This window comes from Xyrauchen texanus, chromosome 12 (assembly GCF_025860055.1).
Source record: "Xyrauchen texanus isolate HMW12.3.18 chromosome 12, RBS_HiC_50CHRs, whole genome shotgun sequence".
Lineage (NCBI taxonomy): Eukaryota > Metazoa > Chordata > Actinopteri > Cypriniformes > Catostomidae > Xyrauchen > Xyrauchen texanus.
The window spans coordinates 9,331,266-9,346,383 of record NC_068287.1 but is presented as its reverse complement, the minus strand read 5'-3'; the positions used below and the strand labels follow the sequence as shown (position 1 = coordinate 9,346,383).

At 44.8% G+C, this 15,118-nt stretch overlaps 1 protein-coding gene across 1 annotated transcript in view; it reads right to left on the bottom strand.

Moving 5' to 3' along the window:
* The window catches only part of LOC127653411 (immunoglobulin kappa light chain-like), a 48,221-nt gene extending 33,844 nt beyond the window's left edge, over nucleotides 1-14,377 (bottom strand). Inside the window, exons 1-2 of the mRNA XM_052140094.1 lie at nucleotides 14,307-14,377; nucleotides 13,001-13,209 (exon numbers count right to left, since the gene is read on the bottom strand). The gene's annotated coding sequence lies outside the window, so the exon portion shown is untranslated. The remainder of the gene's footprint in view (nucleotides 1-13,000; nucleotides 13,210-14,306) is intronic.
* Nucleotides 14,378-15,118: the final 741 nt, after the last annotated feature.

The following is a 15,118-nucleotide window of genomic DNA, read 5'->3' as shown; positions in this document are numbered from 1 at the left end:
TCGTTCCGTTCCCTCACGCTCCTCGCAGCCGAGCGCGGCCGTCAGGAGCCGTCCTATTCAGAGGGGGGAGTACTGTCACGAACCCCTTTCCTCTGCCCCATCTCAGCTTCCTCACACACGCACACATACACTTCCCGCTCCCTCGCTCCGCCCCTTGAGCTCGTACGCTCTTTTTTCCTCCCTCGAGCACTCGCGCTCTTTATGCAATTACGAGCTCTCGCTCGTAACTCTCTCCCCCCTCTGACTCATGTTCGCATGCACGCTCCGGTGGCCAGAACATTATGACCACCGGCACTTTCTCAATCACCCCTTTATTATGTTCACCTGCACCGCTCGTTTGTTCCCCTATATATATCACAACCCTTTCGTTTCACTCGGGTTGGTTATTGTATTTAGTTTCCCGTGCTTTGCCCCCCGCTAGTCTCGCCTAGTTCTGAACTCCTCTTGTCTTTCTCTTAGCTTGCCAACTCCTCTTGTTCCCCTGTCTTTAGCTCCCTCTAGTCCCCGTCTTGTTTATATATATACATCCTGTTTACCCCAGCTTTGACCCTCGCTCCCCTCGACTACTCTCCCGGATTTGCCCCCTTTACTCTCCTTGATTCCCCGGCTTTTGACCCTACGCTTCCCTCGACAACGCTTCACTGGATTTGCCCCTTGATTGTACTTTTGCCTGCCTGCAATAAAACGCAGTTTGACTTACATTGTGACTGTCTCAACTTGTGTGCGTTACACCGCCCGAGTTGAAAAATCTGAACTTTGGCGTCAATTCGCGCCGCGTTAACCAATCAGGAGCCTAGCTGCCTGCTGTCACTCAGGAGGTAAAGTGACGTAAACTCCCGCTCGGAATCTTTCATTATTATTGTAATGTAAAGACAACCAACATTAGTGTCTGGACAGTGTTGAATAAGGTAAAAACACAGGACAGTTTAATTACTTTTGGAGGCTGGCTCCATTTATCATCAAAACAAAAATAAATAAATAATTTAACCTGATATACTACCATGGAAAACCTGACATTTTTAAAAAGTCTCAACTTAATAAATGTGCATGTTGTGGACCTGACATCCTGGAACTGGGGCTGACAACCTGGGAAAAAAAATACAAAATATAATAATAATGGACTATTTTTATAGGTTTGTGGGTGGCTCTTAAAAGAGCCGTTGTGGGGAAGTCATGAGGAGGACTTCAAACGCTACTCCGTCGGCTGCCATGGTACTGCTCCCTCCGCCGAGAAGTGTGCCATGAAGACATCCCTCACCCGGAGTGCCTCTCTGGAGGAGTTGTTGGCCTCAACCCGACCCAGACCTGGCAGTGGCTCCTCTCCAGCATGTCCCGCGCCCCTCGCTGGTGGACCCAAGTACGGCGACGACGACCCATACGCCGCTGTTCTGCTCTCCAGAGCAAATACAGAGCGGTGACTCTCTCCACGAATGCTCGATCAACATCAGCCATCTTGTAAAAAGATGGCCGTCAACGGGTTTCGCCTCCGGAGTTTCATCGGATTTCGCCTCCGACGCGCGTCACGCGCGTAAATTTCGCTTCAAACTTTTGTTTTTTACGCGCGTCAATTTCACTCTTGACGCGCGAATGGATTCAAAGTGGTCAAGCGTATAACTAAAAGTAAAGTACAAGATGGCGGCGCGGTAGCACGCAGCGGCCACTCCGGATCCACAATGGTGCTATTTTTGTTGAAAAAGCCCGACTTTTGCAACACATGGACATCGGAGCAACCAGTGTTCGTGTCTACCATCGCCAGACACTACTCAAATATAAGACTCATGCAAAAACCAAGCTGCATGATGACCTGCAGGAGGCGCTACGCGTACTCGGCTTGCTGCGGAGACCAGGCCTCCAGCCCTCGGCGTCGCCTGATGCCGGTGGCCGGGAGAGGATGTCGATAGCGGTGTGCGAGAAGCGGAAGCGCGGAAAGAGGGCGGGGGTCCATGCTAGGCTAAAACAAACCCTAGCCGGCCGGCTCTCCCGTCTATCCTGCTCTCAAATGTTTGCTCCCTGGACAATAAACTGGACTATATCCGACTCCAGCAGGCTACGCAGCGTGAGTTTAGAGACTGCTGCGTCTTTGTTTTCACGGAGACGTGGCTCAGCGACAGAGTTCGGATGCCGCCATTCAGCTAGACGGGCTCGCCTCGTTTCGTGCCGACAGAAATACAGCTCTCTGCGGTAAGACTCGCGGTGGTGGCTTGTGTGTTTACATCAACACGGAATGGTGCAAGAACTCTATGCTAGTCTCTAGTTACTGTTCATCGCTGTTGGAGCTTGTGACTGTTAGATGCAGACCTTTTTATCTACCACGGGAATTCACCACTGTTTGCATAACCGGAGTTTACATTCCCCCAGCGCTAACGCTAAGGAAGCGCTCTGTGAACTGTATGGGGCTATGAGCTGAACTGCAGAACGCTCACCCCGACGGACTGTTTATTGTCGCCGGAGATTTCAACCATGCAAATCTCAAGACAGTGCTCCCTAAATTCCATCAGTATGTGGACTTTGCAACGAGAGGGGCTAACGCGCTTGATCTTGTTTACACAAACATCCCAGGCGCGTGCCGGGCGGAGCCCCGCCCCCACCTCGGCTACTCAGACCACATCTCTGTTATGTTAATTCCAGCATACAGACCGCTCGTCAGACGCACAAAACCGCTTCAGAAGCAGGTGAAAACCTGGCCAGCAGGAGCCATCTCTGCTCTTCAGGACTGTTTTGAGTGTACTGACTGGCACATGTTCAGGGAGGCTGCAACATATGGCGATTCTACCAACTTGGAGGAATACACAGCATCAGTGACCAGCTACATCAGCAAGTGCATTGATGATGTCACTTTCTCCAAGACCATCACCACACGCTCCAACCAGAAGCCGTGGATGACTGCGGAGGTGCGCACGCTGCTGAGGTCCCGAGACTCCGCCTTCAGAGCAGGCGATAAGGCAGCCCTAAGAACAGCTAGGGCCAAACTGTCACGGGCAATCAGAGAGGCAAAGCGCGCACACGCCCAGAGAATCCACAGTCACTTCCAGGACAGCGGTGACACGCGGCGCATGTGGCAGGGCATCCAGGCCATCACCAACTACAGGACAACATCAGTTGCCTGTGACAAAGATGCCTCCCTTCCAGATGCGCTGAACGACTTCTACGCTCGGTTTGAAGTGCAGAACGACGTGATGGCGAGGAAGTCCACCCCTCCTCCCAACGACCAGGTGCTCTGTCTTACCACGGCAGATGTGAGGAAAACTCTACGTAGAGTCAACCCACGGAAGGCTGCTGGACCAGACAACATTCCTGGCAGAGTGCTCAGAGGATGTGCAGACCAGCTAGCAGATGTTCTTACCGACATCTTCAACATCTCTCTGAGCAGCGCCGTCGTTCCAACGTGCTTCAAGGCCACCACCATCATCCCCATGCCAAAGAAGTCTTCAGTGTCCTGCCTCAACGACTACCGTCCCGTCGCACTTACACCCATCATCATGAAGTGCTTCGAGAGGCTCGTCATGAGGCAGATTAAGACCCAGCTGCCCCCTCACTAGACCCACTGCAGTTTGCGTATCGTTCAAACCGTTCAACGGATGATGCCATCACCACAACCCTCCATCTGGCCCTCACCCACCTAGACAATAAGAACTCATACGTTCGAATGCTGTTCATAGATTTCAGCTCAGCATTCAACACAATCATTCCCCAGCACCTGATTGGAAAGCTGAACCTGCTGGGCCTGGACACCTCCCTCTGCAACTGGATCCTGGACTTCCTGACTGGGAGACCTCAGTCAGTCCGGATCGGGAACAGCATCTCCACCACCACCACACTGAGCACTGGGGCCCCCAGGGCTGTGTGCTCAGTCCACTGCTGTTCACTCTGCTGACTCACGACTGTGCAGCAATGCACAGCTCGAATCACATCATCAAGTTCGCCGATGACACGACCGTGGTGGGTCTCATCAGCAAGAACAACGAGTCAGCATACAGAGAGGAGGTGCAGCGGCTGACGAACTGGTGTAGAGCCAACAACCTGTCTCTGAATGTCGACAAAACAAAAGAGATGGTTGTTGACTTTAGGAGAGCACAAGGTGAACACACTCCGCTGAACATCGACGGCTCCTCTGTGGAGATCGTCAAGAGCACCAAATTTCTTGGTGTTCACCTGGCGGAGAACCTCACCTGGTCCCTCAACACCAGCTCAATCACCAAGAAAGCCCAGCAGCGTCTCTACTTTCTTCGAAGGCTGAGGAAAGCACATCTCCCAACCCCCATCCTCACTACATTCTATAGAGGGACTATTGAGAGCATCCTGAGCAGCTGCATCACTGCTTGGTTTGGGACTTGCACCGTTTCGGACCGCAAAGCCCTGCAGAGGATAGTGAGGACAGCTGAGAAGATCATTGGGGTCTCTCTTCCCTCCATCAAAGACATTTACAAAAAACACTGTATCCGCAAAGCAACCAGCATTGTGGACGACCCCACACACCCCTCACACAAACTCTTTACCCTCCTTCCGTCTGGCAAGAGGTACCGAAGCATTCGGGCCCTCACGGCCAGACTGTGTAACAGCTTCTTCCCCAAGCCATCAGACTTCTCAATACTCAGAGACTGGTTTGACACACACGTGTCCTGAGTTGCACTTTAATAACTGTCGCTTTATAACTGTCTGCTACCTCAATAACTGCTATGTGCATAGAACACTATCTCATAGTATGTTATGTTTACATTTTTAGAAACTGTCATCTTTTTGCACTACTGAGTACTGGTCGGCGCTGCACTGTCTATTGTCCTGTTCTTTGTCAGTAATTTGTTGTACTGTCCTGTACTTTTTGCACATGTTTGCACGTGCACTTTATATAGGTATATATAGGTAGTTTATATAGGTATTTTATTTCGTTGTGTTGTCTCATGTGGTCCTATGTTGGTCCTTTGTTTTTATGTAGCACCATGGTCCTGGAGGAACGTTGTCTCGTTTTGCTGTGTACTGTACTAACTGTATATGGTTGAAACGACAATAAAAACCACTTGACTTGACTTGACTTGAACTAGACGCGGTAGGCGCAAATTTGACGCGCTATTCGCGTCCGGTGTGAACGTAGCATAAGGCACCCAGCACCCCTAAGAAATTGGCTTATCAACCTGCCATTATAGGGAGAATGACCTAACCTATTACCCAGTGCCGCAGCAATAGCTGCCACACTCTAAGAGTAGTAGGTGACTTCCCTGCATCAAAGCATTCCTGCAACAAAGCTAGAATAGCGGGAGCTGAACATTCCATTGGGTCAAGCTCAAGTGAAGTACACCAGGCAGAAAACATACACGATCTATAGGAGTATAAAGGAGTGCCCGACCGATTTATCAGCCAATATTAGCCTTTCGCATATATATCGTAAAAGTCATTTTTTATCAAATCTATCACTCCAGCAATCACTTCAACGCCTTATCCTTGAGTAATCATGCTAAATTGCTAATTTGGTACTAGAAAATCACTTGCCAATATATCAAATACAGCTGAAAGCTATTTTGCTTAACATTGTACTTGTGTTTGTTTTTGAGTTGCCACAGTATGCAATTGACTGGCATGTCTTACGGTCAATAATAGGTCAAAAATAGCATAAAAGAAACAGCTTTCTCTAGAAACTCACCAGTCAATCATTGTTTTGATGAATGAAGGCTATACGATGCTTGAAATGGACAAAAAACTGAAGATTACATACAAAAGGTGTACACTGCAGTCTTCAAAGACAAAGGACAACTGGTTCTAACAAGGACAGAAAGAGATGTGGAAGACCAGATGTACAACTAAACAAGAGGAGGATCTCTAGTTTGAGAACATGTCATCAGCTGACAGCTTAATTGAGTTCTACCCGCTCAACACCCGTTTCATGTACAACAGTAAAGAGAAGACTCAGGGGTGCAGCCTTATGGGAAGAATTGCAAAGAAAAAGACACTTTTGAAACAGAAAAATAAAAATACATTTTTAGAGTGGGCAAAGAAACACAGACATTGGACAACAGATACTTGGAAAAGAGTGTTATGGATCCTAAACCCATTGAGCATTTGTAGGATTAGCTAGACTTTAAGGTGCGTGAGAAGTGCCCAACAAGACAGCCACATCTATGGCAAGTGCTACAGGGAGTGTGGGGTGAAATGTCACCTGAGTATCTGGACAAACTTGACAGCTAGAATGCCAAGTATCTGCAAAGTTGTCATTGCGGCATGTGGAGGAATTTCTGATAAGAACTTTTTAAAGTAGTTTATGAAGTTCTGAACTTTTTTCAAATTGTAATAGCAATTTTTCACATTATTATTGTCCTGACTATACATTGTGATCAGTTGAATGCCACTTTGGTAAATAAAAGTACCAATTTCTTTCCATAAGAGCAAAATCTGTACATTTGTCACGATTCCCCGTTGTCTACTCTGTGTTTCTCCCCTGTCACCTGTCCCGACCTACACTTCCCATAATCCCCTGCCCTCATCACTGCCAGTGTCATTGTTTCCACCTGTGTTTAATTTACTCATCCCATGTATTTAAGCCCTGTTGTTTGTTCTTTCATTGTCGGTTGTTGAATGTTATGGTTGTCCTCGATGTTTCTCCTGCCCTTGTTCTCCGTGGATGTTTCTCATGTTTATACTTTGTTTTCCCCTCGTGGATGTTTTGTTTGTTCCCTGTATTGTTTTGTTATTTTGTGTTATCCAGTTCACATTTTTCATTAAAAAGCTGCATTTAGATCCTCACTCCTCGTCTGCCCTCGTCTGATTCATAACAGAACTACCGACCGCAAAATGGATCTAGCATCATTCTTCGCAGAACTAACCCAGGCGGATTTATCAATTCGTGAATACTCCTACTTCTTCTCCAGCGTGTCAATCCACTCCGGTTTTGATGACAAGGGCCTGAAGAGCGTATACCGGATCGGTGTACCAAAACACAGATGGTGGAAATTGCCGGAGATCGGATCTTACACCTGGCAGGAGTATGTGGAACTCATCTTGGAGAGATTCGCCGCAGAGGAACCACCTCTCTCAATCCCGTGTTCAGCCAATGAGCCAACGCCCAAGCCTGCCACGGCCAACGCCCACGCCTGCCACGGCCAACAAAGCCAACGCCCACGCCTGCCACGGCCAACGAACCAACGGCCACGCCTGCCACGGCCGATGCGCTGGAAGTCTCGTCCATCCCAGAGCCAGCGTTGCCAGCCTCATCCGTCCCAGAGCCAGCGTTCACAGCCTCGTCCGCCCGGAGGAGGAGGAGAAGAGGAAAGGCTTCTGCTCTCCAGCCTCCGCCTTCCATGGCCCCGTCCACAGAACCTCCCATGGCTCTGCCTTCCACGTTCAGCGAACCAGAGCTCACGCATGCGACCGTCAACGAACCAGCGCCTGCAGCCTCGACCGTCCCAGAGCCAGCAGCCTCGAATATCCCAGAGCCAGAGCCTGCAGCCTCGACCGTCCCAGAGCCAGCGCCTGCAGCCTACAGCCAGAATGTATACAAGACCTCAAATATATACAGATGGTTCAAGAGAGCAAATCTAGGGATTACAGGAGTGTGAGTATAAATTGCAGGTGTTGATATACTATATCAAAGAGACTAACATCATAATTGTCAATATATGCAGTAGAAATGGTTGCTATTATTATAGGATTAATGTGGGTAGAGGAGATAAGACCAGACAGAGTGGTGGTGTGGTCTGATTCTGCATCTGTTTTAATAACACTTTCTACCCAGCAGTCACCAAGGAAAGATCTGATGAATTAAATATTGCAATTAAAGTATTGCTGTGGCAACTACATAGGAAAGGAGTGAAAGTAGGATTATGTGGGGTATCAGCACATGTAGGGATATCTGGTAACAAAATGGCAGATGAGCTAGCTAAAAATGCTTTAAAAAAGAAAGAAGTGGATGTTAGTGTTCCTTTGGGAAAAGGTGATATTAAATGCATTATAAGGAAAATAAATTGTTAAAGAATGGCAAGAGGTTTGGAATAATGTTTGCAAGGTTAGGCATTTATATAAGACCAAAAAAAATGGTAGATATTAAAAGGAATATTTGTGGAAGAAATTGGAAAGAATAGGTTATAATTACCAGGTTAAGACTTGGGCATTCAGGTTTGAATTCATCACTGTATTGGAGTGCATGAAAAGAAGCAGTTGAGCATGTAATATTTGAATGTAGTAGGTATGAAGAGGAGAGAAGAGAGTTAATATTATATTTAAATGAAAACGTCAAAAAAATTTATTCGGTTGGGAGTATAATAGGGACCAAGTAGGGTACAGGATTTTTATGCAGTACTTAAATAGTACTGCATAAAATATTATTTGAATAAAATAATTGAATATACATGAATTATGCTATTCCAAATTTGTAGGATCATGAGGGGTTCTGTGTGGAGGATGGAGGAGATGAACACGCAGCACCATCTGAATCATGGGTTCTTGATTGAACTAGAGTGGGGACAAAGTATCTTTTTTTATTTATTTATTTATTTTATTAAGGGAGTTGTGTACGAAAGCAGGGAGAGAATTGCCCTGCATTCTCTCATCAGGAAAACGAAAGAATGGAAGGTTAAAGTAAAAGATGAACTAAATAAATCATGATTACATTACAGTTCAGTAGGTGGCGATATACACATAGACTGTGAATCACCAAAAAAACTAAAAAGATGAACATTGCTGGATTTGTCTTTTGGAGAAAAACCAACAAAACTACATCTGGTAAAAAACCTAATTAAGTTTCATCTGATATGCCGTTTTTGAAATGTATTGATTTATCACGAAACGCCACACTGCTAAATACAATTTACACTAATGTTTACAATAGCACAACATTTTCATTAGAAATCCCATATTTACAGTGCATACAGAAAGTATTCTCAGCGCTTCATTTTTTCCACATTTTGTTATGTTACAGCCTTAACATTCTCTCACAAGCCCAGTCCTCGGCCCCAGCGTAGAGCCCCCCGCAGGAAGTGGACACCCCCCGCCTCACGCCTGGCACTAGGACCCGGAGGAAGGTTCCTAAGAGCCCCTGAGACGGACGACCCAGGGAGCTAGATGTCCGCCAGAAACCTGGAGCTGGTATCTAGACCACTCCATCCCCTACTGGAGGGCCGGGAGGTTAATCTTATGTTCCCTTTTGTTTTGTGTTCACCACACCCCGAAAGGGCTGTGGTACCACCATTTTCAAAGGGCAGTATCTTCACTCTTTGAGTCACACAGCCGGTGTTTATGATCGGAGTTATCACAGCAACCGGACACAGAGCGCCTGCAGCCTGGATGCCACTAACGCGGGCCCCCCGCCTTTGTGCGCCCGGCCCAGCCACAACACACTCACACCCACAGCCAGGTGGTTGTGACGAGCTATGAGGATGGTCAAAAAGCTCTCCTTACCCGTCGCCGACCCCCACTACGCTAGATATATGGAACAAGATAAATGCTTCAAGGTTCCCCTCAGCACAGCCATCTCTGGACGAAGCGAGACTCCTCGACGTGGCATTTCCTTCGAGTCAACTGGGAAAAGAGCAATCTCTCCCCGGTTCATCTCTTTTCTCGGTAAGGGGTTAGAGTCAGGCTCCATGGTCGCTTGTCTTACAAGTGGGTGCACACAGTCTGTGCTGAACTGCCTGAGATCATTCAGGTGGAGTACGGAGGTCCCACTGAAACGGTTTCAGAGGCTCCTGTGGAATATTACGTCCTCGATGATAGCCGCACCGCTCGAGTTGATGCATATGAGACTGCACCAGCACTGGCTTCAGAGTCGTGTCACGAGACGGTACTGCTCGCCCTGCGGAGGATTTTGCTGTTGACAACATGGAGACTCCACCTCTAGGTGGTCCAGCTGATTTGGAGTTGATTCGGCAAAGCAGGTGGACCTGTTGCTTACCGAGAATACTCCCACTGCACGCTCTGGTATTTCCTGACGGGAGACCCACTTGGGACAGATGCGCTGGCACACAGCTGGCCCCAGGGGCTGTGCAAATACAAATGAGCCTACTTGTACAGACCCTGCAAAAAAGTTCCAACTGACTCCAATTTTAAATCTATTTCTTCTCAGAGGCCCCTTAGACATTGTGCGAAGTTTGAAGTCTGTTTGAAACGATTAAGTGCTTGACATGATTAAGTGCTTTATTGGCTGACTTGTGAGTGTGATGTGACAATAAATTTGTCAAATATTTTTCTTAATTTTTTTTTAGCACTTGCCTAACACTGAGGGACATGATGTTTTTTCGATTCAATTTTCGACTTCCTCGGATCTTTTTGAAATTCACACCATAGAAAGAGGGAGCTGAATGTAGTGTTACTTTTAATATGTATTCAACTACAGAATACATGCTGCAAAATTTTGTTTGTAATGTATTCTGTCAGATTACTTATTGTCAGTAACATACTCTAAATACTTTGGATTACTTATTTCAGATTTTTTTAACTTGTTTTTTGTAGCACGCCCGCCGTCCGACTGGCATTGCTGCAGTGAATGAATTCTGTTTGGTAAAACAATGAGACAGACAAAGTTGTGCTGTTATCAGTAACGAGTCGCTCTTGTAATCCTTTATTACAATAATTCAAAGATTATTAGTATATCTTTTGTATAATTAAATCACAATATCTTGTGTCACCTTACATGTGACTCACTCAAACAAAACACCAATAAACATGTTACATCACTCTTATAAGTGTCTTTCTTCTTATACTCAGGTAGTATTTTTCTCAAATAACTCAATCCTCTTTCCCGTAAAACACATTTTGGAGTCTCTGTTGTCTGTGCAAATGTATCCTACTAAATACTGTATACCTAAATAGTTGAGCGAACCATTTAAACTGAATTACAATACCATAGATATACTCAATCAAAAGATAATTAGAACAACCAAATATCAGCAGTAACCCATATAATAGTATGCAAAAATTATATATATATTCAAAAATTAACGTTACATATGTATGTATCTACATATATACTTCAGTCTTATAACTAGGGATGTCCCGATCCGATCCACGGCATCGGTATCTTGCCGATACTGGCCCAGAACGCTAGATCGGAGAGGAGAAAAAAATATGAGCCGATATCCAGTTAAGCGGCGCAGCTTGTCACGTGATGACAGTAGTAGCCAATTATAGTCGCATGAGTATGAGAGTTAGCTACGGTATTTTACAGAATAGCCATGTCAGCGGTGTGGAATTATTTCAACCTTAAAGAGGAAAAAAGTCCAACGGTCGAATGCAAAATTTGCACTGCAAATGTTTCGAGGGGTGGCAGTGCTGTTGCTCGGTTTAACACCACTAACTTAATTAAGCATTTGGAAAAACACCACACGGAACAATATCAGGAATTTCTGCAAGCAACGGCTGCAAAGAAGAGCAAAACGCCCCGACAGCAGACATTGCTGGAATCAATACAAAGTCGAGAGAAACTCCCCCCGTGCAGCAACAAGGCGAAATTGATAACGGAGAAACTAGTTCAGTTTATTGTCCTGGACGACCAACCCCTTTCAGTGGTAGAAAATGTGGGGTTTCGACGCTTAATTGAGCATCTCGAGCCTCGCTACACTTTGCCCAGTCGGCATTATATAACGGAAAATGTAATCCCTCAGATGTACAACGAAGTTTGCGATGTCCTCTCCAAACTTTTGGAGAATGTAAGTGCGATTAGTCTTACAACAGACATCTGGAGCTCAGACGTGAGTCCAATGTCCTTGTTGAGTCTGACCGCGCAATGGATAGACTCTGATTTTAGTTTGAAAAAAGCGGTGTTGCAAGCGCGAGAGTTTCGTGGCTCGCACACAGGGGATTTTATTATGGCAGCAATTGAGGAGATGTTGCGTGAATGGAAGATTAATAAAAACAAAGTCCATGTAATTTTAAGGGACAATGCACAAAACATGAAGAAGGCCATGGATCAACTTGGCATGGCGAGTTTAGGATGCTTCGCGCACACACTGCAGCTAATTGTACATGAGGGACTGTTGTCGCAGCGCAGTGTAAGTGACGCATTGGCCAATGCGAGAAAAATTGTAGGCCACTTTAAACACTCACCGCTTGCCTATGCACGGTTAGAAGACATCCAAGTGGAGCTAAATATGCAGCCTAAGCGTCTGCAGCAGGACGTCCGAACTAGATGGAACAGCACCCAGTACATGATTGAAAGCCTCATTGCGCAAAAACGGACACTATCTGCATATACAGCTGAATACGACCTGCCAGCCACACTGACAGCAAACCAGTGGGGGCTGTTGGAGAAGGCTTCCACGGTTCTGGCCCCTTTTGAGGAGATGACACGGGCGGTGAGTGCCTCCTCCGCATCTGTAGCTGATGTCATCCCCATTGTGTGTGTCCTGAAACGTGTTCTCAGTCGGGAAAACGAGGATGATCAGGGGATTAAGACAATGAAAAGTACCCTCCTTGACGCAGTCAACAGACGATTTAATGACGTGGAATCTGAGCCATTATACTCGGTTGCTACTCTGCTGGATCCACGTTACAAAGACAGGTAAGGGAATTTCTGTTAACTTTATTTAGTGTGTGTGTGTGTGTGTGAGAGAGAGAGAGAGAGAGAGAGAAATCCCTCATACCTCTGTATGGAATTGTGTGTGTGTGACTGTGTGTGTGTGTGAGAGAGAGAGAGAGAGAGAAACAAATCCCTCATACCTCTGTATGGAATTGTGTGTGTGTGTGTGTGTGTGTGTGTGTGTGTGTGAGAGAGGGGGAAACAAATCCCTCATACCTGTGTGTGTGTGTGTGTGTGTGTGTGTGTGTGTGTGTGTGTGTGTGTGTGAGACGGAAACAAATCCCTCATACCTGTGTGTGTGTGTGTGTGAGAGGGAAACAAATCCCTCATACCTGTGTGTGTGTGTGAGAGAGATAGAGTAACAAATCCCTCATACCTCTGTATGGAATTTGCACTACCATTTCATTATTTTCACGTCAAGTACTGTATAAGTCTTCCAAGCAGACAAATAACTTGATATTAAGAAAATACTAGACTATTAATATTTTATATATTTTATCATACCAGGTACTTCACAAATGCAGACACTTTGAGACTTGGAAAGGAAGCATTACTGGCGGAGGTAGGAAAGATGGAGGAAGTGTTGAAGACTACATCTGAAACTACAGCCTCTGAGCCAGCAGACAAAACTCCACGGATGGAGGCGTTAGGCACAAGTACCAGCAGCCTTGGCAGCATCTTTAATGAAATCCTGGAGGAGAGCCAAGTATTACCTGTTCCAAAGAAAACCACAAGTGCACAAATTCAAGTGAAGACCTACCTAAGTGAGGCAAATATTCCACGGTCGGACAATCCCTTACTTTACTGGAAAGTAAACGAACCTCGACTGCCCTCCCTGGCAGCCACAGCAGTTAAGTTTATCTGTGCTCCCTGCACAAGTGTAGAGAGTGAGAGGCTCTTTAGCACAGCCTCAAATGTGATTAATGAAAGAAGGAGCAGGCTGACGTCGGAGACCGCTGAAAAAATAATCTTCCTAAAGAAGAATCTGCCCCTCATGGTTATGTGAGCAAACGTAAAACATGTTCAAGAACTTTGTTACAGGGAAACTGCACCCGTGAAAGTGATTTTTTATTTTTATAATTGTTAATAAAGCAGCTAGGTCAGTAAGTTTGTTAAGGTTTAAACCGTTTAAGGTTAGGGTAAGGTTTAAACTGTTTGTTAATGTTATACATGTCTTTCAGGGCCTTTTTGTTATTACTGTGATTTGCACATAGCTGCACTGTGAGGGATAGTTTTGCATTTATTTGGTTATTTACAATGTAGATTGCTGCTGTTTAAATTGTTTTAACTTTAAACGTGTTTGAATAAAGGGTGGCAATCTTTCATAATCAACTGTTGTTGTGGACTATATACTGGAGGTATATTTTAGGTGGCTAATTGAGAAAAGTGCTATATATTTTATTAGTTTAAGAATAAAATAAAAATATCGGATCGATATCAGCAAAAGCCAAAGCTGCGGCATCGGTATCGGAAGTGAAAAAGTGGTATCGGGACATCCCTAATTATAACCCATGGCGATTGCTTAATACATCGCTTTTTATACTATGAACACCATTATAAAGCTATAAACGCTATAAACATAACATTCCTTTGGGTATGCAGTGTTCTGGAGCCTCTATCCATTTAGCTTAGATAATACTAATACCAGGCCTAACGCGGCACGTCCGCGAATGAAACGTAATTTTCATAAACACAACACCGTCTCTATTAAACATCTTTACTTTACTCAGGAAATGTATAACCCTCTTAAAACCGTGTACACACGGTATCAACATATTGTTTCATGTTTCTGGTGATTGATTTCACCCACCTGTTTGGTAAAACAATGAGACTGACAAAGTTGTGCCGTTATCAGTAACGAGTCGCTCTTGTAATGGCGGCTTCTTCTCCGCGACTCAAAGTTACTCAGATAATCTCCGATCAGCACACTGTCTCCCCCTACTGTCCACTGAGTGTATTACTCATCACAAATCCAGCATAATAACAGTAATTGAAACAATATCATAAACATAATAAAATAAATCAAATACATAAAGAAAAATAGAATTATTCCTGTGACTATACATACAGGGTGTCACATTTTGACTTTAAACAAATAAAAAATGTGAAAAAACTGTCAGTACAGTAAAACAAAATACACTTAAATAAAAAATGCATGTTTTGAAAATGTCTAAATATCTTGTGCCATGTAGCTTGTCAAGTAAATTTATTTTAAGGATTTATTAGATTATTTTTACAGGACAAAAATACAAAAAGACATTATATCTTTGCACTAATATCAAAGGTCTTACTAAAGGAAAAGAAAAGTTCTAACATGGATTTTCTTGATATAATTCATTATAAAATATAATTGAGACCATATCCATCTATTAACTAGAAATACCATTTTATCTTGACACAAAGCTAAATGTTCACATGGCAATTTACACAAGGAACTATTTCTGATATTTCAAACTTACTTCAAACCCCCACAGATTGTACAGGTCAACACTTTCTTCAGATTGTTTTGTGGATTCTGCTCATAGAATGAGCCAGAAAATCTGTTATTTGTAGCTTTCTATATGATGCTACAGGTTAGTATTTCTCATATATCTCAATACCCAAACCGCATAAAAATCGTCA